Source organism: Lissotriton helveticus, chromosome 8 (genome assembly GCF_964261635.1).
Source record: "Lissotriton helveticus chromosome 8, aLisHel1.1, whole genome shotgun sequence".
Taxonomy (NCBI): Eukaryota; Metazoa; Chordata; class Amphibia; order Caudata; family Salamandridae; genus Lissotriton; species Lissotriton helveticus.
Window position 1 is genome coordinate 125978450 of NC_136069.1, and position 27744 is coordinate 126006193.

Below are 27744 nucleotides of genomic sequence, written 5' to 3' on the forward strand. Positions count from 1 at the left end.
CTCCTTTCCGGGAGATGCCTTTGGTAGGAACTTGAAACTGCTTGCAAAAGTATTGCAGTTGCTTCTTTTCGTATGTCCCTATCTTGGCTCTATCAAATTCCTCCATAACAACAACAAGGGGAGTGACTCCGGTATCACTCATGGTTAAAACTGGCAGTTTCAAAAATCAAGCTTCAGGAAAAGCGGAGAACAAAAATAGAATATCCAACCAAAACAGATTGTGGCTGCGCTATGGTCTGCTTTCACTATGTAGCGCACACTAATCACTGCACATGGGTCATAAATGCAAAGTTCAAAATCCCACCGCTGACCCACCAATGTTAGAAGCGGCTGTCTCTAGTTGGCAGAGGTATACACTTCTGACAAATAGGGACACACCTTTTCTAGTCAGGGCAAGGAGATCACACACTTAGATAACCCCTGCTCACCCCCTTGGTAGCTTGGCAAAGCAGACAGGCTTATCTCAGAGGCAGTGCGTTAAGCATTTATGACCACATACAGTAATAAAGTGAATACACTACAAATGGACACGACACAGTAGTATTATAAAAATAAGTATTTTTATATAAGGCTTAGCACAAGACCAAATAACGACAAAAATATACCACAGTCTCAATAAATACTCTTGGAAGGAAAAATAATAGTTCAAGCACGGTTTCTTCTTAGCACAAAGTCTTTAGTATCAAAAGCAACTCTTCTTCTCTAAATCAAAGTTCTTGGCAACAATGTAACCCACACGGGAGTCACACGACGTCGAGGCAAAGTTAATCCAAAGGTTCGGCGTCGACCGCGAGGAGCGCTACGTCGAGCCCGGAGTCGCACTGACCCCAACAACACAGTACCTTGGAAAAGTGAAGCACTCGATGATCAGCGGCGTCGAGCTGTCCGGCGTCGCGTCTTCGGCGTCGATCGGGCCTCGGAGTCGGGGCGATCTGCAGCGGCGTCGACCGAAGTCAGGCGGGAGCAGCGCTCACGGGATGAAGCAGGATACGGCGTCGTCGATGTCGATGTTGCAAGAGTGAGCAGCGCTCACGGCGTCGAGAGGGCTCGAAGTCGATGCGATCAGCAGCGGTGCAGACACGGGGTCACTTGGAGCTGGAGCCGAACTCACTACTCACTGGCGTTGCTGCTGGCGTCGATCGGGCCCGGCGGCCGGCGTCGAGGAAGCGGGACACTGGAGCCGTTACTCACGATGTCGAGCTGGATTCGGCGGCGTCCGTCGGCGTCGAGATTGCTGGATTCTTTCAGAGGTGCTGGATTCACAAATCCCAGCAAATAGCACTTTAAGCAGATGAAGTCCTTTAGCCCTGTGACTTCAACAGGAGACTGGCACTCTTCCAGCCCTTGGAGATTTTCTCAGCAAAGAGTGAGAGTACACACAAAGTTCCTCTCTCCTGGTTCCTTGGCAAAAATAAAGAAGCAATGCAGGATTCCCCCAACAAACAGCACTCTGGCAGAAGGGGTAGGCAGTCCTTAGATCAGCAGGCTTCTTGTCCTTGGTTCAGGTTTCCTTGTCAGAAGTGATCTGATTTCTTGGTTCAGGGGTCCTTCTCTTATACCCCTTTTTGGCTTTGATCCCTTTGTCCATGCAGGGGAATTTCCCCCCATCCTGGGTTTGTTGTGGGTGTTGCCAGGCCAGAGCACCTGGCCTATTCACTGGGCAGGGCAGAGTCCTCAGCCGCTCAGCAGGAGCGGAGCCAGCATTGTCACTGGCAGGGGCAGGGCCATCAGCTGCCCGGCAGGAGGCGGGCCAGGGAAGTCCCAGGCAAGCACAGAGTCATCAGTCGCCTGGCAGGGGGGCGGAGCCAACATTGTATCAGGCAGGGCAGGCTATCAAGAGCTACTCTCCCCTACTCTCAATGCAAATGCCCCACTCATCCCACACTGACTCATTCAGACTCTCTGGAGCCACCCAGCTCCTGTCACACGCACACCAGAACCAGCAGAGACCGGTAGACAGTTAGACAAGAAAATAGCTACTTTCTAAAAGTGCTATTTTCAAACACAGAGTCCAAAAACCATCCATACAAACGGATGCGTTATTAAACCCTGAGTTCAGGGATACCAAACTCGACATTGCACCATGCTCCCCGAGCCCGCTAGGATTATAGCATTAATAATCCTGGCAGCCCATTCTAACTGATGGAGAGCAGGCTACCTTACAATAGTGAAAAACGACTATGGATGTAATTCACTATTAGGACATGCCAACCTTGTCAGGCTTGTCCTACCTTATGCTTACAATGCACCCTGCCCGCGGGCCTACCATAGGGGTGACTAACATGAAGTTAAGGGAAGGTTTAGGGACTGGCAAGTAGGTGTACTTGCGCAGTCTTCGTGACAGTCAGACTGCACGTGGTCTGGCAATGGCAGACCTTCAGACATACTTTTACTAGGCCGCTCTTGTGGGTGGCACAACATGTGCTGCAAGCCCACTAGCAGCATTTGTCTTTACAAGCCCTGGCACTCCTGGTGCACTCGACTAGGGACTGATAGTAAACCAAATAAGCCAAACATGGAAGTAAATCAATACAGCAATTTCACATAGGGAGCACTTGCACTGTGGCACTGATCAGCAGTGGCACAGTGCCCAAGCATATACCAGCAAAAACATCGTAAACAGAAGAGGCAAACAGAAAAAATGGAGGAGAGACTCATGCCAATGATGCCAGGTCTAACAGTGTATTTGAGATGCATCATCCCAAATGCAAAAATCAATATTTAAGTAATTGCTAAACTTGCGATTACTTAAATTGCGATTGCATTTAGGGAATCGCAAATTGTGATTCCCTAATCAATGCACCAAAAAAAAATATTTTGATTTTGCATTTAAGAAACACAAATTACAATCAACTCAAAGTTGATGGTAATTTCCGAGAACTTTGAAAAATGCACAAAAGTGCATTTTTCAAAGTTCTATGTTGCACAGTATATGTCCTTGGGGCATGTGTGTGTGCAACATGTGTTGAAATTGAAATTTCAGGGGTGCATCAGGGTGTCCTTTTGGCACCCTTGCACCCTGGAAATTGCATGTGCAATTTGCGAGTACCTATTTGGTACTCTCAAATTGCGCATGCAATTCCCATTGATTCTAGGCCCATAGGAAGGGATGGGAAGCAATTCCTTATTTGCGATTCGCATTTGCTAGTCGCAAATAAGGAATGTATAGGAATCGCAATTCCTACATGCATAAGCATTAGCGATTCCTAAATTGCAATTTCTTAAAAATAGCAATTTAGGAATCTCCATTCCTAACTTTGATGCATGTGGCCTTAGACTGTAATAGAAAAACACAATAGAATTGATCCTGTTGATTTAAAAAAGTACCATCATTTACCCTTTTCCTGAAGTCCATTGACAACGGAGGTAAATGTACCCTGTCCCTCTCTCAGCCTCTCTATAATCTCCTGTTTGCTGATCAGAGGCTAAGGAAACATAATAGAGTGGAAAATACAGGAAGTAAACACAGCCTGGAGTCTATTGTTTGTTTCTCTTATTTCTGCTGCCTTCATGCTAAGAGAAGTGGGGTGAAAAGGATGTCACTGGTTACCAAAGGGTCACCAAAGGTCTAGCTAGGGATAGCAGCAAGCAAGAAAAACTCATTGCCATCTAAAAAAGCAGCAGTGTATTTTTAACACCTATGTTCAGCAACAACGTTTGCATGATGCAGATATCCACATGTGCCTGTTGGAGACCTATTTGCTTTAAAGGAAGCCACCGACAAGCCGGCCTTTTGTACAGCACTGTAGGTTTTCAGGGCATGCACCATGTTTGAAGCATCCATGTGGCAAATTTAATATTTCAGAGACAATAAACGTAAAATCTAGAAACAGCTATACAAGTTAGATAAAAACTGGACTGGGACCTCTAACACCGTCTCATAGTTGATGCTCAAAACTGTGTCACTGTGAGAAATACGAAGCCACCTCTGGAGGCAGTACTGCATTTCCAGGACGACAAAGCACAGATTTCATTCACACTAGAATGTAAATGTGTCCAATTGTCATAGCTACCTAAGTACAGTTGACACATAATGCCGCACTGTCAGCCAATCTAACCCATTAAACTATTTAGTTTTAAGTGCTGATTTTGCTCTTGGATGAAAATAAACGTGTTAAAATGTCAAAGCTTTCAAGACATCCCATTGGTGCAAAACGGTTTTCAGAGGTTTTTGGAGTACAAAGTTTGCTGTCGCAAATAGTTGAAGTGATTACTGAAACTTGACTAAAAGTGGAGCTACAACTGAATTAACAAGTCTGTAATAAGACCTTCTGCTTGTTCAAGGATATTTTGAGGTAGGTGTTCACATTACTTCCCATTGTCATCTTTAAAGGCGCATTTTCTTCTAAAGCTGCATTGCAGAAAGGACCTTCTATGATGCACAATTTCCTTCCAGGCCACTCTGTAAACAAATGATTAGCCTCCCTCAGGCACCTCTTCCCAGCACATGTTCCAAGCAAGAGGGCAAAGCACAATAGATGACCCCATGCCAAGCTGCTCAAAACACCATAATCAGCCAGTTTGCTCCTCCTGGCCAGAGTTAATATCTGCTTTGTGGCAAAAAGCACGACATATTAAGTTTTTCATTGGGTCAGGGCAAACACTTTACAGAGCTCTCAGACCACACCCCCTCACAAGCTGATTGTGGAGCAGGCAAAGTTATCAAGAGCTGACTGCTCCCATTAAGGGTTCTGACACAGCAGGCACCGTTCTGCTCTCTCCCTTTCATGCAAATTAGAGCGGCAAATAAAAAATAAAAAAAAATAATTGTTACAAGTGTATAATGCTAAATTCATTAATATAGCCTTAAGGCAAAAAGTGCTAGGAAAACACAAAGAATCACATTGCATCATAAACAAATATTTGTGATTTCAGGCAGCGGCCAATCACATACACCTCCAGCAAGTCACCGTTTTCATCTCCTGGGGGGCAAGGCAAGATACTGATGATCTCAAAGGCGCTTCTATTTAGAATACGTTAAAGTTGAACTCCTACCTAAGACTGAGACGGGTGTGATGGGTTTGTATTGTTGTCATGTTGTTAGGGTTTGGGATATTGGCTGGAGTGTTCTTGGGGGAACTTTGGGGGGGAATCAGAATGGGAAGGCCTGAGGTTCTAGGATGACCATGGCTGCCTGGAGCCTGGTGTCTCTAGTCAGAATAAAGTAGTTCACACAACTACACAATTTATACATCCTTTTATGTGGCGAGGAGTGCCAGTAGCACTGGGTTCAACATCTTTGGGCCCTGTGGCAGTCATGTCTGAATTCCCACATTGAGGTGCCTGCTGACATTAACAATTAACCCTGTGCTGAGTTAATCTAGGCATCTTCTAAGAACAGTTTTACCATAGCTGGGTAGCGGTGAGCTATTTCCCCATGACATGGGACCAGGTGCCATTGCGTTCTCGGATCCCAACAGTGCCTTCAAGGATGAATCAAGACACAATCATGAGATGCATATGCGGCAGGCAATGGCATTTCTGATCCGGGGCTACCTAGTGCACACACCAAGTGTTGCATACTGGCAAGAATTTCATGCATCCATCCTAGGTTGGTGTGCATTTAGTTAGCGGCAGCCATATTTAATCAGGAAACTTCACATTTTAGTTTTATGCGCCCATTTTAGGTTGGCCAGTGTGCATTAATTGAAGTTGCCAATTTGGGTATATTCAAATGCAAGTTAAAACCAATCATTAAACAAAGAATCCATAATTAAAGTTGACAATTTTGGTATATGGACAGACTGTATTGGTGGCCATCTAAAACAACAAATTGTTTGGTGAAAGGCACACCTATTCCTATTCCACATAGGTGCCTGCATTAAAAGTGATAGGCACGCCATAATTCCTGAAATATAATATATGAGGCAGCAACGCACACACATACATTTCTCAATCCTGTGGCTAAATTGGTTTAACGAAGGATTCAATTGCAGCACCACCACTGTTTTTGGCAGTATACCGTACCTCTCTCCTGTGTTGGGAGCAATGGAAGGAGGTGTTTGAAGCATATTTGCTAACCATTAAAAAAAGAAAGCTTTATTGTTCCATGTCCTCGGGTCTGAAGGCAGAAATGTGTTAAAAGCTCTCCCTTAAGAAGTTCTGAATTAAGACACAGATACTGGGTTTAATGAGGGGGTGCTAATGAAGTTCTAAATGAGTACCTTTCTGTAATGAAAACTATAGACAAGAAATGTAACCCTAGGAAGAACACAGTTTTAGAACAGCACAAGTTACTTACTTACTAGTGAGCCAATTGCTGACTTTGTGGCAGCTTTGCAAACACTTGCAGCAATGTATAATTACTGGCAATATAAAGATGAAATTGTACGCAATCCATACTAATATTATAAAGAGAGAGCCCAAACCTTTGGGGCGGGTAATCTCAGTAACCACAGCACCAATCACAACACCCAATACAGCGTTGGAAAGGGCAGTTGCAGCAGAAGGACATAGGCTATGCAGACGGCCACCATATTTTATTTCAGAGTTTTATATAGCGCGAACTTGACCCGAACTGAACCAGGTATCAGAGCGCTTTACATAGCACCAGTTACGTTACATGAGGACACACATTCATTTTTGTTAGGCACGGGGAGATTAATTGATTTGCCCAGAATCACAGGATGTTTGGCGTCATTACCAAGACTCGAACCCAGATCCCCAGGTCCGAGGTCCGAGGTCGAGCGCCTTAGCCATTAGGCTAACTCCTCTATACATTTAAAAGGTAAAAGAACGTGCCAGCAAAGTAGTCCCTTGTGGGCGTGTCTGCGTTGTGCTGTGGGCGTGGGCTGGGGGCGCGACTAACACGGGGGCGTGTAGTACGGCCATCACATCGTGGGCTGTGGGCGTGTGCTGGGGGCATGAAAACGCTGGGGGCGTGTGTCCGCCCTTCATGCCATGTGAGTCGTACATACAAGCGCCAATTACGTTGCTGCGCAGCATCAAGGGGCATGCTCGGGGCGTGACACGCTGAGGGCGTGACACGCTGAGGGCGTGAGAAACGCTGGGGGCGTGTGTCCGGCCTTCATGTCATGTGAACGCAATTGCACCGCATCAAGGGGCACGCTGGGGGCGTGAGAAACGCTGGGGGCGTGTGCTACGTTCCGCCCTTCATGCCATATGGGTCGTACATTAATCAGAAGTTTGTCTGCTGTGGCCGTGTGCTGGGGGCATGACAAACGCGTTCACTTGGAGGCCTGGTAAGTAACATTATTGCAGCCTCTCCTGCGCGCTGTTACTGAACTCTCTCATTCAACGAAATTACACGCGCCTGCTACCATCAACCAGGGCTCTAGCCGGGCTCAGGCGGTGGATCAGTACACTAATTACTCACGCCTGATAACATCAACCAGGGCTGCAGCTGGGCCTCAAGCGAGGGAACACGCGCCTGCTAACATCAAACAGGCCTGCACTTGGGCCTCAAGCGGGGGAACACGCAAATGAGTGTGTCTGCGGGGACAATTATTGCAGCCTCTCCTACTCGCTGTCACTCAACTCTCTCATTAAACGGATGTACCCGCGGCTGATAACTCTCTCATTCAACGACATTACACGCGCCTGCTAACATCAACCAGGGCTGTAGCCAGGCTCAGGCGGCGGATCACTACACCAATTACACGCGCCTGCTAACATCAAACAGGGCTGCAGCTGGGCCTTCTCCGTCCCTATTCTAATGAACCAAAAAATCTTGTCTACCGCGAGATTTTAAATTAAATTGCCCTTGCCAAATACACACATTACACACATTCTATTTCATACCCGGACAATGTCGGGACGGGCTGCTAGTCAATATATAATCCAAGAAAAATTGGGATCTACTGAGGACCCAGATTTTAAAAAACGCTTACAATAGCCAGAAGTAGAGAACAGTCTGCTATTATGTTAAAGAGATGAATGCAAATGCTAGCATGCCTAAAGTGAAGCTATTATTGAAACAATCTGAGAAACCACGACAATGTGCCATCGGTGGCTCATGTTTCAAATGTGGTAAGAAAGGGCTATTGTTTGGGTACGTAGGAATGTATCAAAATGGTCGAACCTTGCTGTAGGGACTGAGGGCTAGATTTAGATCTTGGCAGCACTCCTGTTGTCCCTCCATGGCAGAGTTAACAAGTACTCCTTCAAACCGATGAAATCTCACCTGCTGTATTTAGATGTGCGCTGGCTGATTCTCCATCCATGTCTCCAGAGTGTATACCATCATGTACATGAATCACTCCTGCCAACGCGGTGGACCTTGAGGTTCTGTGGTTTTCGACTACGCTTCGTATTCAGCCGCCATTTTGTGACAACCGCCATTTTGTGTTGCCTTCACTCAGGCTTTTCCTATTTGTCAGTTTTGTATGTTTTGGGAGTAGACGTTGTAAATACGTGTATTATATAAGATTGTGCGCCATGGAATTAAGTGGCAGTCTCCTGAGAACCTACCACTGGTGTACTTCTTGGACAACTGTGCTTAGCTGCAGCTAATAAAACTGATTTTCTACGCCTAACAGAGTGTCTTGTGTCTCTGTTAGACAAGGCAGGTGAACCCGGAGATATTAGGCATGCCCTGCGCCGCTAGGCCCATAAGGCCCAGTTCTCCAATTGGCATCCCAACGTGGGGCGGCTTCAGTGGTAGCGGTTCAGCCTGAGGATCGTGAGGAGCTTCGCAAGGAAATTCTGAAGGAATAACGAACCACGTTAAGCGACCCCTGTATGTCGAAGTGGACCAAAAGTCTTTTGCAGCGCGGCTACTCCTTTCCGACGGCTGTTGACGACTGCTGCACTGACTGCCGCCCTGCCTTGGCCCTCTGATGATGATTTGTATCGCGAGACGTTAGACGGACACCTGTTGGCGTACGAAAACACTTAGTTAAGTATTCGTGGGTAGCGCCCACTCTTTTGTCTTGTTTTTGTTGTTCGACAAATGCATTAGTCGAAGCCAAGGGGTAAGTACGTTTGTACTGCGATCATTGCTTTTAACCCCCTGGAAGTTTGTGAATTGTCTAGTTCATTACGAAATGCCTGGGCTTAGTAAGTTTAGGAAGTTTTGCTGTTTTGACTGCAATAGGGATTCGCGGCTAGAGGATTCTTGTCCAATTCCTCCGGTTGGAACTCTCACTTATGAGCTCTATTCGAAACATGGTCTTGGCCCCATTATTTTTAATGAAACATGGATTTGATATACATAGAAAAATAGTGTTATGCAGTGGCCACAAAACGGTAGCTTTGAGCCTGATATATTGGATAACTTAGAATCAATTTTGTTTAAGAGAAAAGCCCGGCTGGCAATGTTTGACTCTTTCCGCCTATGGCGTAAGGAAGCCAAACAGAAAGAAATTAAACAGGCAAAAAGAGATAAGAAAACGCAAGATATGACGATTTTACAGGCTGCTCAACAGTTTAAGAATAATGAGACTGATCAGATGATTGAAGTCTCAGAAAGGCAGCATCGTATGGCAATAGATAGATGTTATCCTGTGTTGCCTACTTCCCCACAGACTAAAGATCTTGACGAAGATCCCTCAATGTCTCATTTGTTGAGATTACCTCCGCCTTATGTATTCGGTGCTAATGCACCCCCATTACAACCTGTTGTTCACCCACCTGTTGCTCAACCGGTTGTTCCAGTTCGTCCACAATTGCCTCTTCCAGTATTTCCACCTCCACCTCCTTTGCCACCGACTTCTGTACCTCAGTCTCCTTTACCGTCAGTTCCTTTTACAACTGTTAGCTCTTCTCCTGCTGTGCTTAATACATTGTCTCCCGTTTTATTGTCAGATTCTCCTACAGCTCGTAAATGACTAGTCGATACTGTTTCTGGTCTTTTGTCACCTTTATTTGGGTCTCTTAATTTGACTCCAGTTTTGTCTCGAATGCAATCCCGTAGTCAAATTCCAGATTCTGACGAGCGAGTTAGGTTAGATTCTCTTGCTCACAATTGGATCATGAATGGTCCACAGCAGAGTGTGCACGATATCTTGGATACTTTTCTTCAGTGGAATGCGCCTACGCAGAGATATGTCTTTAATGTTATGTGTAATACGCCTCAGGGTTTGTTTGACATACAGGATACATTTGATAAAGGATTTGTTGTGGGTCCCGACGTTGAGGATGCCGTCCCGACACTTGTCAATTTTAGGTCCTCCTTTTTCTCTCAAGCTTCTCTTGAACCTGATCCTGCGGTTCGGCGTAAAATGAAACACTATCCTATGCGAGAAGTTCCTCCGGTATGGAGAGATGCGGTTCCACAAGCAGGTAATATTCCAGGTGTCCCTGCTCATTTCCAGCGTATATGGGTACATGTCCCTTGGAAACGATCGGAGGTTTTGGCGCTTAAACAGTCTTTACCGGACCCCCGTAAGAATCCTGCTGCATATTATAAGGAGCTGTCCCAGACTGTTGATGCGTGTATTATGAATTTGGCCGATATTGATATGTTGATGGGAAATGTAGTCCCTCAAGCATTATGGGCTCGGATTCGTAGGGAAGATCACGATCAAGCTTTAGGTGGTAATTGGGCTGCTATTACGGCTGCGGATGCAGCACAAGTAGGTGGTGCTAAACCTGATGCTTTGATTGCAGAATTGCCCGGTAGAATCATCGCTTTAATGAAAACGATGATGCCTGCCTTACGCGTTAATTGGGATAAGTTAGCTGCGTGTAAACAGAAGAAAGATGAGAGTGTCTCCGATTTCTTTACCCATTTCGAGGAGACGTTCATCGACCATAGCGGTCAAGATATGAGTACGGAAGGTGGACAGCGATTATTTGTGGATACATTTGTATTCAATTTACTTCCAGAATTATCGCATAAATTTAAAGATTCTGAGAGTGCGTGGGCCGTTTCTTCGTCTGCCCAGATATTAGCTACTGCTCAGTACTACGAGAATAGGGATAAGGAAGAAAAGGATAGAGTGGAGAAAAAGACTAAAGAGTTAAAAACGAAGGTTCTTTTGCAACAAGCTTATCTCCCTCCTTCTGTTCAGCGTCAATTGCAACAGTCTTCACAGTTCCAAAGATTGTTACAGAAACCTACAACTTTTGTTCCGCGACCTTTGTTGGGTCCTAATCAATGTGCCTATTGTAAAGAAGAAGGTCATTTTAAAAATAATTGTCCGGTTTTATTGCAGCGTAATGGTGGACTGCCAGGCCCACGAGGCCGTGGTGGTTTTCAGTCGACACCTAGAGGTAGAGAGCGAGGTGCGTTGTCTAAGGAACAGCGTTCTTTTCCCCCTCAGAATACTATGAATTATTTTGATCAGCAGAATTCCCAGTCTGCACAATATTACAATGACGATTATTGTACTGAAAGCGAAAATACTGATTTCCATACTAGCTAGGACAGCCATGGACAAAGCAAGGGAGTGGTAACAGTTCCAGTTGATCAGAATGGGCCTTATGTTAACGTTGTTGCATTGGGTGTTTCAGACTCATTTCTTTGGATACTGGTGCAATGAGGAGTTCTATCATCCACCCCAAACTCCCTGGGGCACCTTTGTCTGGCTTAACAAATGTTTCTGTAGGATTCTCTGGCGCCCCAGTTCGCAATCCGGTTTCTTGTCCTTTGCCTATCTCCATTGGTCCTTATGATTTGTAAGCCCCGCTCATTTTAACGACTGGTTGCGGGGAGAATTTGTTGGGTTTGGATTTATTGAAACGTTTACATGCAACTTTGTATTGTTCCCCCTCCGGTGTACATCTTACTTTGGGTGATAAATTGGTTTCTCCTATGTATTTGTCTAAGGATCAACTGCCACTTGAATTGCGTTCACTTCCTTCTACGCTTTGGGCCACAGGTCCGAATGAAGTTGATTTGCTCAAAAAGAGCTCTGTTGGCTATTGTTCATGATTTAGTTCAGAAGGGTGTGGTTGAAGAAACGAGAGGAAATGTTTGCAATAGTCCTGTTCTGCCTGTTCTTAAACGTACTGATCCTTCTAAGCATCCTGTATACCGTTTTGTGATTGATCTTCGAGAGGTCAACAAAATTGTTGTCCCTCAGTTTCCAGTTGTCCCAGATATCACTGCCATGCTCACAATGATCCCTGCTTCAGCTGTTTGGTTCTCAGTTATTGATCTCAAAAATGCTTTCTTTAGCATTCCTATTGCTGAGGAGAGTAGGGATCTCTCTCGGAGGCCGAAGTTTTCGATTTAAGCGTGCACCTCAAGGCTATTGTGAGAGCCCCTCCATTTATAGTCAGGCTTTGAAATCCCAGCTTGACGCTTTTTCTTTGCCTCCAGGTGCTACTCTTATTCAGTATGTGGATGATCTGTTAGTGGCCGCCGATTCAGAGTTGTTTGTAAACATGCAACTGTTTAGCTTTTGTATCATTTGTCTGATTTACATCACAAGGTGTTACCTTCTAAATTACAATATTTCCGCCAAGAGGTTACCTATTTAGGTCATCTCTTGTCGAAGGAGGGAAGGCGATTGACCCCAGAACGTATTCATGCAATTGCACGAATGTCTGTACCATCCACACAAAGGGAGATTCGTGCCTTTTTGGGCATTACCTCTTATTGTAGACAGTGGATTCTGAATTTTCCTTGTTGGCTAAACCTTTGTTGGCACTTACTTTGAAAGATACACCCCAACCTCTTCCTTGGACTGATGAATGTCAGAAGAGTTTTTCTGATTTACGTACTGCTTTGTGTTCTGCTCCTGTGTTGGGTACTCCAGATTATAGTAAGCCTTTCACACTCTACGTGCATGAAAGAGAAGGTTGTGCATTGTCAGTTTTAACACAACAATTTGGAGACAAACAAAGGCCATGTGCCTATTTTTCGGCTACATTGGATCCAGTAGCCAAGGCATTGCCTACTTGTCTCAGAGCAACAGCATCAGCAGCGATCTCCATTCGTCAATCTGCTGGATTGGTATTGGATCATACTCTTATTGTTATGGTACCACATGCAGTGGATACTCTCTTGAACAGAACGAAAACGCAACATCTCATGAGTGCTCGCTTGTCTGGGTACGAGTTGACGCTTTTGGCTAGTCACATACATATCAAGCGATGTAATGTTTTAAATTCAGCAACATTGTTACCTATTCCAGAAGAGAAAGATACACAAGAACAGCATGATTGTTTTCTTCGTACAGAGGAAGAAACTAAAGGCAGAATAGATTTAAAAGATACACCACTTGTGGATCCGGATGGGATCCTATGGGTAGATGGGTCTTGTTTCAAGCTTCCTAATGGCGAGACGACTGCAGCTTATGCTGTTACTACTTTGTATACAGTAGTAGAAACTGCACGTATTACACAGAATTCAGCACAAGCAGCTGAGTTGATTGCACTGACGAGAGCGTGTGTGTTGGCTAAGGGAAAGAGAGTGACTGTCTACACCGATAGCCAATACGCCTTTGGCGTGGCTCATAGTTTCGGTCGTTTGTGGAAGGAAAGAGGATTCTTTACTTCCCATGGGACTAAAATACAGCATGGTCAGTTGGTGACTGACCTTCTTGAATTACTTGCCTTGCCTATTCAGATAGCGATTGTGAAGTGCAGTGCACACAAAAGGATTGCTGATGATGTGGGTCGCGGGAATGCTTTTGCAGATGAGGTAGCGAAAGAAACAGCGAAAGAAAAGATGTCAAGAGTCGTATGTATGTTGCAGGTCCTGCAAGATGGGTCAGAGAAGTAGGTATGTGTGAGGACACAGTAGAAAGTGTGAAAATGATCCAAGAAGAAGATACAGAGAAGGAATTGAGTAAGTGGAGAGAGAGTACGGGAATGTTGGACGCAACAGGATGTTGGACGGAGTTGTCAGAACACCAATGTTGCTTGTTACCAGATGCATATGTACTGCCTGTAGTTACTATGGCGCATGGTCCAGCTCATATCAGTGTGGAAGGGATATGTAAGCTTTTGGCTCCAGTCTGGCAGAATGAAGGTATCCCCAAATGTGCGGAAAATGTGGTAAAGCATTGTATTGTTTGTTTGATGCATAATCCAGGAAAGGGAACCCCAACTCCGGCAGGTCACTTTGCTCCCCCTACGTATCCTTTTGAGGTAGAACAAATTGATTTCATTCATATGGAACGTTCCAATAACCTCAAGTATGTTCTGGTGGTGGTCTGTGCCTTTTCCAGATGGATAGAGGCCTACCCCCTAAAGGATAATACTGCTTTGTCCACTGCCAAAGTCATGTTGAAGGAATTCTTCCTGAGGTGACAATGGAAGAGAATTTGTAGGCCAAATTATGCAGAAGGTGTGTGCGGGTCTTGGTATTAAGCAGAAATTCCATGCGGCAAACCACCCTCAGTCAGCAGGTTTGGTAAAGCTCAAATTAGCAAAGATTCAGGCCAGCACGGGCCTTGCTTGGCCCTAGGCCTTGCCTTTGGTACTTCTCTCTACAAGAACAACTGTACATTCTCGTTTAGGACTTAGTCCTTATGAGGTCGTCTTTGGACGTCCAGCCAATGTCTGGGGAGTCCCTCGACCTAAAAAGTTTTCCGATATTCCATACCATTGTTGGTTGATTACTTGCATGACCTCACCACCAAATTACTTGTTATTCATCAACAGGTCCAAAACGCTTTGCCAGAGGCTTCCTCAGATCGAGGTCATTCCATCCAACCTGGCGACTTTGTGTGTTTAAAAAATTTTCAGACGAAAAAGAACCTGGAACCTCGTTGGGAGCCGCCGCGACAAGTGTTTCTGGTCACACATACAGCAGTGAAGGTCGTGGGGAAGAAAAACTGGGTCCACAGTGTGCATTGTAAGAGGGTACCCTTGCCTTTACCTTACGACCAGTGGGTCCGAGAAGGCGTAGGTGATAGTGAGAGTGAGAAAGTACCCCGATTTGTACCTTTTAGTAGTGCACACCTGGACTGGACAAGTTCTGAGAAAGAAGATGACGACGTGTTGCAAGAAGCTGTACCAACACATTTGCGATTGAATACAACGGACCCAGAGACTTTGTTTCGAGACTAAACGATACCTGGCAAGACACGGTACAACCTAAGATCTAGGTTGACGAAAGACAATTGAACTTTTTGTGTTTTCCTTTTTCTTTTGGTTACTCTTTATGAAAGACATTTCCTTTTCACTATCCATCAAGTTGCAGGGTCACGGTATGAGTCTTAGGCTGTGTCCTGAGTAGTGACCTAGGTCAGCAGGACTTGCAGTGTCATAGGACGGCTAATAATCACAACTAAGTGATCCAGGAAGATTACCGTGAGCAACACCTTAGAGAATGGATAATAAAGTGGAAGGGAATGATAAGAAAGTTGCAATGCAAATTAAGTATAAGAAATTATTGTTCAGTCGATGTGGGGTTGCATTGTGTATTCTAGTATGTTCATGTATTTTATTAGCTGGTGTGGGTTGGATTGTCCACACTACGCAGCAAGCACCTGCTCCAACTTCTGTTTCCTTGCCTTTTCCTACTACTACTACCTCTCCACATAAGTTCTATACACTCCCAGATCATGATCAAATTAGGAGAACAGAATACTTCAACAATTCCTTACACCAGCATCAACTGGTAGTCAACACTACTGACTGGGTTTGTGGGCTCATGCCCCATAATGCTGAGAAAGGGATGCCATATTTAGTCCTTCCATTTTCCTATGAAGGTTCCGCTTAGGCTTATTTGGCTATGTTTTCTAATGCGTACCAGAATCAACTTCGATACCCTCCTGATGGTCCATATAATGGTGGAGCAGATTTTAGTCATAATCCCTTGATAAAGGGAATAGTGACTATGGCTAAAATTGCCGACATTGGTAAGATTCCCGTTGATGAGAAACGAGCATATGATGGTTGGAATGTGACTAGTTACGTCACTAGCCTCACTGATAAGGCTAGACAAAGGAGATCTTTGCCAATTTGGACCGTACCTCATAAGGGTAATTTATGTCTACAGATAAATGGTCAGAATAATAAGAACAAACAGGAAAAGAGTGTTTGTTCCCATAAATACATCTATTCACCCTTGATTTCTTCACCGTTAGTATCATCTCAAGGTACATATTTTGTTTGCCACGATAGAGCCTATACATGTCTTACCACCTACTATTCAGGAACATGTTATGTGGCTTTCCTTCTTCCCCCGACATACACTGCTCCTTCAGGTCATCACAGAAAAAGATATGGTAGAGGGTTATTGATTCTGGAGACACAGCTGGACAAGAGGGAGGAGACTTTATTAAAGGGTTTCTTCCCTTTTGGGGCCCAATGGTCAATACCAGAAACATCAGACAGCTAGTTTGTGTTGTCGAGGCTACGATAAATGTGACTTCCGGAGCCTTGAGTAATTTGACAGCCGAACTTCAGGCGGATCGTCTTATGACTTTGCGAAACCGAATGGTTTTAGACATTGTCCTTGCTGATAGAGGAAGGAGTCTGTAAATTGATTGGGTCTAGTTGCTGCATTTACATTCCTGATAATGCCCCTACAGTATACCAAGCCATTTCTAAGTTACACGTGATTTCTGAGTCTATTCACCAAGAAGCAGGATATTGGTCTGTGATGGGATGGTTTTGGGGACTACTGTCCACATGGGGATGGAAAGTATTAACTTTCCTTGGAATGATTTTGGCCCTCATTTTCTCTTGTCTTTGTTTGCAGTGTGGCCCTGCCATCTGTGGGCTTTGTGCCACCTTCTGTGTCCCAAAGCCTGTGTCACAGAAAACAAAGAACATTAAGATGATGTTACAGCAACAGCTCATTGACCTCATGACCATTGACATTAACTCAGATTAACTTGAATCCTTTATGTTTTGCCTGAGTAATGGCAAAAGGAGGGTCTGAGGTTCTGTGGTTTTCGACTACGCTTCGTATTCAGCCGCCATTTTGTGACAACCGCCATTTTGTGTTGCCTTCACTCAGGCTGCACGGCGAACATAGTGTTTTTGCTTTTCCAGCTGCTATGCGTCTCGTTTGTTAAAAAGTAACCCTCCGTCCTTGTTTATGAAACCGATGTCAGGGTCTTGCCGAGTTAGTTAATCCATGTCTGGACTGATTGGTCCTTGTCTTAGTTGACTGTTTGGGTCCCACCATTCTTCCTTTACTTTAACTTATTTGACTGGCCTTCGCTATTCTCTCATTGTATTCGCCTATTACACAACTATCCTTTGAGGCACGCAAATACGTCCTGCCACCTGCAAATTGGATTACATGCACTAGCATTGATTAACTTGAGGGGAGGGGAGAACATGGGGTCCGAAAGAAGGGCGTATTCGAGATACTCGATAGCTTGTTTTCAAACTTTTCCTATTTGTCAGTTTTGTATGTTTTGGGAGTAGATGTTGTAAATATGTGTATTATATAAGATTGTGCGCCACGGAATTAAGTGGCCGTCTCCAGAGAACCTACCACTGGTGTACTTCTTGGAGAACTGTGCTTAGCTGCAGCTAATAAAACTGATTTTCTACGCCTAACAGAGTGTCTCGTGTCTCTGTTTGACAAGGCAGGTGAACCCGGAGATATTAGGCGTGCCCTGCGCCGCTAGGCCCATAAGGCCCAGTTCTCCAACCTCTCTGTTGGTGAAGACTACTCTGTTGCTGTCCGAGTGGCTGCATTGGGCCTAGCCCATTAGATTTCACAATTGTGCTGGCGTTGTCCTAATGAGGGATTTCCGAAAGAGTAAATTTGTTGCTAGACACGTTGAACAAAGTACCATTCCTGTAGCCATCGGATGGTTGCAAACATCACACACCTGATGTTTTGGGATAATTGTTTTCACATGCCTACCATCCTATAAAACACACTTGATTTCAGACCTTGATCCTTTGCCATTTCACTGCAGCACGACATTGCCCCTGAGAGAATTGTCAAACAGTCAGGTTATTCTTTCTTGTCATCTCTGTTTCTGTTCCAATTTCTATTTTTGTGACGAATTATCGTGTGGGTTTATGAATTTCTTTAAGTTAATTAGTTAATAATGGCAGGGAATAGAAATTCACGTTTTACTGAGGCAAGAATGGTCAGTCTTTGTGGATGAAATTATTAGAGTAGAGCGAAAATAGTTTGGAGCCTAGTACAAAATACAACCATAGCACAGAAAAGATGATCCAGAAGAGTTGACAGAGTGAATGCTTGCTGTAGCAAACAACTTATGCACACAGGAGGACAATATTAAGAGGTGGAACAACCTGCAGGGCACAGTGCGTTCCCTGGCCTCAAGGCCGACAAAATTACTGTTTCCCCATTTGGGCATTCCATTATGAAATCAGGTGGCCAATACTTTTCAGTCAAAAGAATATCATAACATTGGGTTAAGTCATACCAAAAGAGAACATTTATGTTTCTAGGAAAATTCCCCTCTCGTATGCGCTGACGTATAACCACACTGCTTCTTCCCCTTTAATGTTACTTAACGTTATGGCAGATACTGTGACAAAGATGCCCATCAGTTTCTTCCCCAAGTCCAGCTTAGGTGTTACCCTGTACTCATTCTGGATTTATTTCAGTACTTCTGGCAAAACAGCCAAATAAGGGGTACCATGTGTTTTTTTATACACTGCAGCAAAGACTGCACCCCAAGTTGAGCAGTCTTCCCCAGAGGGAGCCATCCCCATAGGCAAGAAATGTTTTAACATTCTGTGTTTTTCTGGCGGGCCCTTACAGGGAAACACGGCCTCAAGCTGGCGTGTTTTTTGTGCAATCCAGAACAGGATCTCCTCATGTCTGACAGGAACTTTTCCCATGACTGCATTTTGTGCTTGTGGTCTGATACCTTGGGCAGCCAATTATGGTTGTGTTGCTTGAGCAGTCCGCGCAGGGTTGAGTGTTAATGTTTGCATAACGAACTGTGTAAGACATCTGTATATTGTTACTAAATCTTGGTATAGTGTCCACACCTGTGCTGCTGACACATTGGGGATTTTGCAGATGTGGCGGGAGATTGTTATGCTTGGCTCCACTACCACGTGGTTAGAGCAATTTAAGCCACAAATGTTGGCTTGGTTGCAACATCCAACAGAAAACAAGTCTAATGCAATCTTAAAAAACCTAATTCAATTGCTGCAAAAATTGACGCCCCACAAGATATGTATACCTAAAGTCTGTGTGTGTCTTTCAAAGACTTAACCAATGTTCCCTTTGTCCTTTGCAACAGCAGCAGATAACCGCAATTGTCACAACTTTGAAATGTCCAAATGAAGATGACATGGAACCTGAAACAGATAAAAATAAACAGTGGTTTCACTCTTTCTATGCTCAGGACGGAGCGGTTCAGTCATGAGCCACCGTGGGCATGTGTTCATGACGGAACCGCTCCGTCATGGCACCTACCCATGATGAAACCGCTGGTGCTCCCAGCATGGGCAGCCCATCTACCCCCACAAAGGGGGATAGCAGTGGAAGAGTTTCCGCTGCCACCTCCAGCATTCCCATGATGTCAGCACACACATCGCGCGCAGACATCATCAGGAAGCCCTGGATGCGCTGGAAGCCATTTGCTTCCATGCATCCGACGGAGTAGGTAGGTGTTCCTGCTCCGGGGTGGGGGGTTTCTTTTGCCATGGAGGCATCAGGGGAGAGGAAAGAGTATTTTCCTCTACCCTGATGTCTTTTTGAAGAGCATTTGTGCTGCACTCTCTTGCACAAATGCAAAAACAACAGTTGATGGACAGAATGCAGAACAATGTCATACATTCACCCCAGTACAGAGATCTGGGCCTAAATCCATCTTTTTTTGCACTCCACACCACCCCAGTTCAGACATGGCCATATGCAAATCAGCCTTGACCCTGTGCTTAATGGGAACAGTCCAGCCCAAACTGCCAAGCCATGTCTTTCCTGGACCGGAATCAAGCATCCTAGGACCGGTTTCTGGCTATCAGCCATCTTCAGCCAAGACAGCTTGACTCCAGTGGTGTGGAGAGCATGGGACTCACGTCTGAGCATACCCATGCCACTCGGGGTGACAAATGCAAAAACAACAGTTGATGGACGGAATGCAGAACAATGTCATACATTCACCCCAGTACAGAGATCTGGGCCTAAATCCATTGTTTTTTTGCACTCCACATCACCCCAGTTAAGACATGGCCATATGCAAATCCGCCTTGACCCTGTGCCTCATGGGAACAGTCCAGCCCGAACTGCCAAGCCATGTCTTTCCTGGATCGGAATCAAGCATCCTAGGACCGGTTTCTGGCTATCAGCCGTCATCAGCCAGGATAGCTTAACTCCAGTGGTGTGGAGAGCATGGGACTTCCATCTGAGCATACCCATCCGAGTGCAAAAAAACGATGGATTTAGGACCAGATCTCTGTACTGGGGTGAATGTATGACATTGTTCTGCATTCTGTCCATTAACTGTTGTTTTTGCATTTGTCACCCTGAGTGGGATGGGTATGCTCAGACGTGAGTCCCAATGCATACATTGTCCAGGACGTTTGGAGACTCACCTATACTTATACTAGCGCTGGCCACGAAACACTAATCTTTTAGCCGTGAATAAAAGAACAGGAAATAAAACAACAGGAGGTACCTTCCCTATGTTGAACTGATTGTCTTGAGGGGTACGCGCCGGATATATCAATGTGAATATATCAGACCAGAACACGTAGAGATTATATGGTGGCTGACGCTAACTAGGAATTCTGTCAGAAACATTAACTTTGAGCCCTGAAGAAGTCACGGATGTGACGAAACACGTTGGCAACAAGCAATGCTGTGAATTTTAACTAAGAACTTGAATAAAGAAAATTGAAAAATCTACAATCAACTCTTTTTTGAAATTCTTATGTGTGGGAACTTTCTGTCTAAATATCTATTATTACTGTGAAATATAGAAATTGGCTAAATCAAATACGTGTGTATAAACCTTGGTGCGGGTCAATTTTTCATGATATATGTTTTAGTGACTTTGTCACTTTCAGGGGGTGTATATGGGTCGCATCCTCGACCGTGTCGCACAAGGAATCATCTGCTAAATAGGCCCTTACCAATAGTGAAAATCTGTGCTGGTCATTATAGTTCTGACCCTTGAGCACTTTTGTGAAAAATGTTCCTAGAGTTGGCGTGGTGGAGGATGTAGCTGGATTAAAAGATCGCTACATTTCAGATCACATTCCTCCTATGCCCTCAAAATACTTTCCCAGTAGGAGATGTAGAGTCTGTTGGCAAAGAGGTATGTGGGAAGAATCGTATGCACTGCTCTGAGTGCCCTTCTTACACTACACTGTGTGCCTGCTTGTTTTAAAATGTACCACACGCAAAATAATTTTTGGGAGCATCCATGAGTGGTAAAATGAACTGCCTGGTCTATATTGTTTCATATTTTTTGTTCAATTTCAAGGTTGGCATTATTGCAATGTATTTAGTTTCAGATTTTGTGTTAGTAGATTTGTATCTATTTACAATTTGTTTGTGTTTTATTTTTGTATAAAAAAAACCTAAATGTGATGGTGCTGTGTGTAGGCTGGTGCTTGGCAGGTGGTGTGTGGGAACTGTCGCTTGGCTGGTGGTGTGCCTGGACTGGTGCTTGGGTGGTGGTGTCCGTGGACTGGCACATGGCTGGCAGTGTGCTTGGACAGGCGCTTGGCTGGGGGTGTAAGTGGACTGGCCCGTGGTTGGCAGTGTGCGTGAACTAGAGCTTGGCTGGCAGTGTGCGTGGACTGGTGCTTGGCTGGCGGTGTGTGAGTAGTGACTTGCTGCTGATCACTACACATACGGGTAGCCAAAGTCCAGTCCAAACAATCCATCAGCTGGTGTGGTTGCTGTGTCAGGTATGTGGGCGTGTAAATGTGATGGACCCTTGAATGGCACTGTATGCTGATGTGAGTATTGTAATGTGATGGGCCCGCAGCTGGCGGTGTGAATGGTCTTGTATGTGTCACACGTATGAAAGTTGTATGAATGGCCTGTAAAGAGGTTGGTGCCTTGTGGCTTTATAGCTCACGAGCTGTGAGTCAATGGTTCAGTTTCTCATCCTTTCAATTATTAATAGTGCATTTCATTTTTGTGAAATCTCTTGTTAATACAATTGTATATACTGAACCATCACTAACCCTAGTGCTAAATCCAACCGGTATGTTTGTGTGCTTGAGGGATGGTTGTGCATTCATATTTGTCTTTTCTGTCTTTCTCAAGCAGAATGTACCTTGTCCCTTTATGTGAATGTTGTAATGTGCTGGTTCTGTGCCTGGTGGTGTGAATGGTCTTGTGTGTATCATGTACGAAAGGTGTGTGAATGGCCTGTAAAACGGTTTGGGCCTTGACGTGACTTTACAGCTCACAAGCTGTGAGTCACTGGATCAGCTTTTTGTCCTTTCAATTATTGACAGTGCATTTAATTTTTGTGAAGTCTCTTGTTAATAGAACTTTATATAATGAACCATCACTCGCCCTCGCGCCAAATCCAACAAGTATGTGATTGTGCATGCAGTAATATTTGTCTTTTTTGTCTTTCTCTGCCAAGGTGTACATTCCATCTAAGAGAAACCTACCAACTATAGATATTCTTGAAAACTAAACACCCATGGTAGCACATGGTTATGTCTCTATTGTGGCTCACAACAAGTTATCTTAACCACAATGTCCTGAAACCCTAAAAATGTGATTGTCACATTTTCCTTGCATGTTCACGCTTCAGAAAAAAACAACCTATTTCCTACCACCAAGCATTTTCACAAGTCTCCTGATAAAAATGGTACCTCACTTGTGTGGGTGGGCAAAGTATCCGCGGCAGGGAAGGGCCCAAAACGTATTGTGGAGATATCAAAATTACCTATTTTGAAACCACCTGGTTTTACAAGGGAGGGTCACCTGACTTTTTGAGCCAGGGCTTGGCAGCCATCTTGGGAAACCTACCAAACCGACATATTTCTGGAAACTAGACACCCTGGGTATTCCCGTGAGTTATGGCTTCCTTGGATCACATATTGTTTCCCCACCCAGAATCCCCTGCAAACCTCAAATTGTGCTGCCCAAAAACACATTTTTCTCACATTTCTGTGTGGGAAAGTTGTAGGTTCACCAGGCTGACACAAATGTCCTACTCCCCAGTGTTCCCCCAGGTTTACCGCGACAGGCAAGGGCCCAAAATGTATTGTGGAGACTTCAAAATTACCTATCTTAAAATGATCTGGTTTTGCGGGGGGTTCCTTGGTTTTTGACCCCAGATCAGCTGCCATCTTGGAAAACCTACCAAACCCACACTTTTCTGAAAACTAGACACCCTGGGGAGTTCAGTGAGGTATGGTTTGAGTGTATCCCGCATCGTTACCATACCCAGAATCACCTGCATACCTTCAAATTTAGCTGCAAAAAATCACATTTTCTTCAGTCACCCGGTGGGTAAATAGGTGCATTCTGGGGAGTTCCTGTTAATCTTAGCGGCAAGATACGCATTGGTTGAAAGCGCGCTTTACAAGTTCATATTACATAAGATTCATTTTCTGTGTGGGAATCTTGTGGGGTCACAGGGCTGACACAAATATTCTACCTCCCAGCATTCACCCAGGTCTCCCAATACAAATTGTACCTCACTAGGCTCTGTGGCTGCAACAGGAAGTGGCCCAAATCGTACTGTGGAGACTTCAAAACCTATCATAAAACTACCTAGTTTTGCCGGGGGGGGGGCACCTGATTTTTGGGCCCTTGGATCAGCAGCCATCTAGGGAAACCTACCAAATTCACACATTTCTGAAAACTAGACACCCTGTGGTGTCTAGGTAGGTATTGCTTGTGTGGATTCCTCCATGTTTCCCTACCCAGATTCCCCTGTAAGCCTCAAAGTTTGCTGAAAAAATCAAATTTTTCTCACATTTCTGTGTGGGAAAGTTGTAGGATCACCGGGCTGACACAAATTTCCTACCACCTAGCATTCCTCAAGGTGGTACCTCCCTTGAGTGGGTAGGAATATTGGCTGTAACAGGAAATGGCCCAAATCGTACTGTGGAGACTTCAAAATTACCTATCACAAAACTACCCGGTGTTGCAGAGGGGCACACCTGGGGGCAGATTTACAAGACCTTTGCACAGCCGGTGCATCACGTTGTGTGACGCACCGGTGGCGCAGCCTGCTGAGTGATATTTGCAAGCACAGGTAAAGTCACCTGCGTGACTTAATCTGTGCTTGTAAATGTCAACCCTATTCGCGCAACACTGTGCGTGTAAGGAGCATGACATGGGTGTTCCTGTGGGTGTTCCCAGGCAACACCCATGTCCAATGATGCAATTCCAGATTTACAAAAAATGGTAAATCTGGAAATGCGTCAGAATGTTATGCCACCCTAGGGGTGGCGTAGGCGGTGCAACAAGGAGAAATGTTTAATTTCTCCTTGTTTGTTTCCTCTTTCAATGTGTGCTGTATTTCACAGCACACATTGGAAGTGGAAATCACCACACTTGATTGTTTTTGTGCAGGGAGGTGCCCTGTCCTGCACAAAAACAATCTTCCCACTACACAGTCATCCTTGCACCATGGTGCAAGGGTGCCTGCGCCGGCGCCAGCGCAGGGGGGAAGCACAGAGATGCAGCATATTGTTGTAAATATGATGCACCCCTGCTTCGAAACTAACGCAGTGCGGTGCAGCAAAATGACTTGCTGCACCGTGCTGTGTTACTATCTTGTAGATCTGCCCCCTGACCAATGGGGCACAGTGTGCCACTCAGAAGAATGACAGCTTCCAACAAAGTGTCGTATATTCATGTCCCAGAAAGGACTGTTCTTTAAAATCCAAAATGGAGAAACTCTCCTGGAGCTTAAGATCTGGCTAAGCCATCCCACTGTCATGGCTAACTTTCCCTATACCTGTCCTTCTAGCCCCTCTGCTAATTCAATTACTGGGTCTCTTCTCTGGCTGAGGGTGTAGGAATTGAGGGTGTACCTCTGTCCTGTCCTAACTGGCATGCCCTCTTTTGAGACCAGTTTGATTATTCCCCCCATCCTGCCTTTTGCTCTGTAGCTGCAGATCTCCTCCCACCAGATGTCCTTTGATCTCTATGAAGGGCACTTCACACCTCATCAGAGCAGTCTGGCTCAGCCTGTCAAATGCTGGCCATTCAGGAGAGGCTGCTGGAAGACTGCATTTTGGCATATCAGCAAACCAAGTTATATAACTTATTTTCTATAATAGGTATAATAAATCCTACATTAGCAAGTTGTTGGATTTATCATAACAATTCTTTTAAGTTGTAGAGGTAATATTTAACTCACTCCTGTCAATAGCTTTACTTCATTAAAGTATTCCAATATCAGCCTATTGAGTCAATTTGCTACACTGGGGATAAAACAAAATGTGCAGTTTTTCCCTCACCAGGGCATATAACACGTTTCAAAACATCCCTGCGTATTTGTACATGGCACTCTACCCCTAGGGCAAGTAAGGTAGATCTTACGGGTGACTTATATGTAATAATAAGGTGGTTTAAGATCGTGAAAGTACCTTTAATTCCAAAGTCAAATTTGCATATAATTTAATTTTAAAAGCAGCCGGCAAAGCATTGCTGCCTTTAGAATCACAGCAGGCAACACAGCGTTGCACATGTAAAGAGTATTAAATCTGCCGGGCCTCCATACCTACATGCCCTACCATATACTAGGGGCTTACAGGTAGGTTGTGTAGGAGAGTAGGGTCTGCTTCCTATGGTCACCCCCACTTTTTGCTTCTGCTTTACTGGTTTTCGACTTAGATGTAACTGTGGGCCTGCTAATCAGACCCACAGCCCAGATGCACTCTCTCTAAATTCAAACCATGTACCCTAGGTACATACACAATTGGGAATTGGTTCACCTTGTCAGCCCCTGTAGCAGTGTACCCTAGGTACCCAGGGCATAGGTGTAACCAAGGCCTACCAGGGGCTGCAGCATGTATTATGCCACCGCTGGCTGGCCACTCAAACTGAGACAACTGGCTGATCACTCAGCTGGGACAAGGTCGTGTAATCACCCCTTGCTTGGGTATAGTATTCCTATATCTACCCTTATATATAGACACACAGTAACCTATAAGTCACTCCTATGGCAGGCCTTAACAATCCTGGAGGCAGAGTGCTTGGTTATGTCAAAACTTATGACGCTGACCTCAAGTCGGCCTATAGGGCCTGCACCAGAGTGTACCATCGGGCCATATGCACAGCCAGGGCTGCCTTTTATTCTCAGGAGATAAAGAACAGTACGAATCCTACCAAGGTTATCTTTAGGGTATGCAAGGACCTCACAAGTAAAAAGACTGCCACTACTACTCTTGAAGCTTCCTTGGCACATTGTGAGGATCTGGCCTCGTTCTTTGTTGAAAAGGTGGAGGTCATTTACAGGTCATTCTCTCAGTCCCCCATCAGTGAGAATATTATCGCACCAATGGTCCCTAAACCTCTGTTAATCACTCCCAGCCCCACTCTAGAGGAGTTCAAAGCCTTGACGATAAAAGTCAAATCCGGGTCACCGGATGACCCTATGAGACCCACTCAATTTCGGGAACTCGCCGATTGTTGCTACCCGGCCATGCATAGTCTTATCGATCTCTCCTTTAACACCGGTAGTGTTCCCACTGCCTGGAAGCAGGCTACTATCATCCCTATTCTTAAAAAGCCCTCCCTTGACCCTACAAAATCAGAACACTATCGGCCTATCTCCCTTCTCCCTTGGCTAGCTAAATTAGCAGAAGCGCATGCTAATCACACTCTATCATCTCACCTGCAGGAAGCTAATATACTGGACAATTCCCAGAATGGGTTCCGAGCGGGCCACAGTACCGAGACCGATCTCTTGGTTGTGGTGGAGCACATCAGGAAGATGCTGGACCAGGGTCAGACGACGGCACTGATCCTATTGGATCTCAGTGCCGCCTTTGACACGGTTTCCCATCAGATCCTTATGCATCGTCTGGTGGAAGCAGGAGTTGGAGAGGTAGCACTTGAGTGGTTCCGATCCTTTCTCACGGATCGAACCTTCAAAGTATCTACACCACCCTATGTCTCCGCCCCTCGCCCCATTCGTCAGGGTGTCCCGCAGGGTTCGGCCCTCAGCCCTACCCTATTTAATTTGTATGTTCAGCCGCTGGCGGAGGTAGCCCACAGTTATGGTCTTACCATGGTGTCATACGCCGATGACACGCAGCTGGCGGTGGCACTTAATGGTGATTCCAACATGGATGCCCCTACCTTTCAGTCTGCTCTTAAAGCTGTGGCAGGCTGGATGGCGAATAATCGACTCCAACTCAATGCCTCTAAGACCGAGGTCATCATTTTTGGTAGGGAAAGTGGGCTATGGGGAGACCAATGGTGGCCATCTGAGTTGGGCCCTGTTCCCACTCCTGTAGCTGAAGTTAGAAATCTTGGGGTGTGGCTCGACGACAAACTTTCCTTCACTCCCCACACTAAACGTGTAGCTGGTACATGTTTTGGTGCCCTGCAGTGCCTCCGACCTATCTTCAAATTTTTTGATGAGGACACCAGACAGATCATAGTCCAAGCTTTGGTTCTCACCAGATTGGACTATGCCAGCTCTCTGTTTTTGGGCGTGAATCAGGCAGAACTAACTCGCCTTCAGCGGGTTCAAAATGCGGCGGCCAGGATGCTGGTCGGCCTTCCGAAGTTCGTCTCTGCTCGTCGAACCATTCAAGATCTCCACTGGTTACCTGTGGGTCAAAGAATTAAGTTTAAAGCTCTCTGCTTAACCTTTAAAATTCTTAAGTTAGCCTCCCCTCCTATCCTCTCACAGACAATCCTTCACTATGCCCCTTCCAGAGCCCTTCGATCCTCAGGGTTAAATCTAGCCATTGTTCCACGTTTAAAAAAAGCTAGAATGGGTGGACGTTCTTTTTCAGTGTTGGCGGCAGCTCTCTGGAATT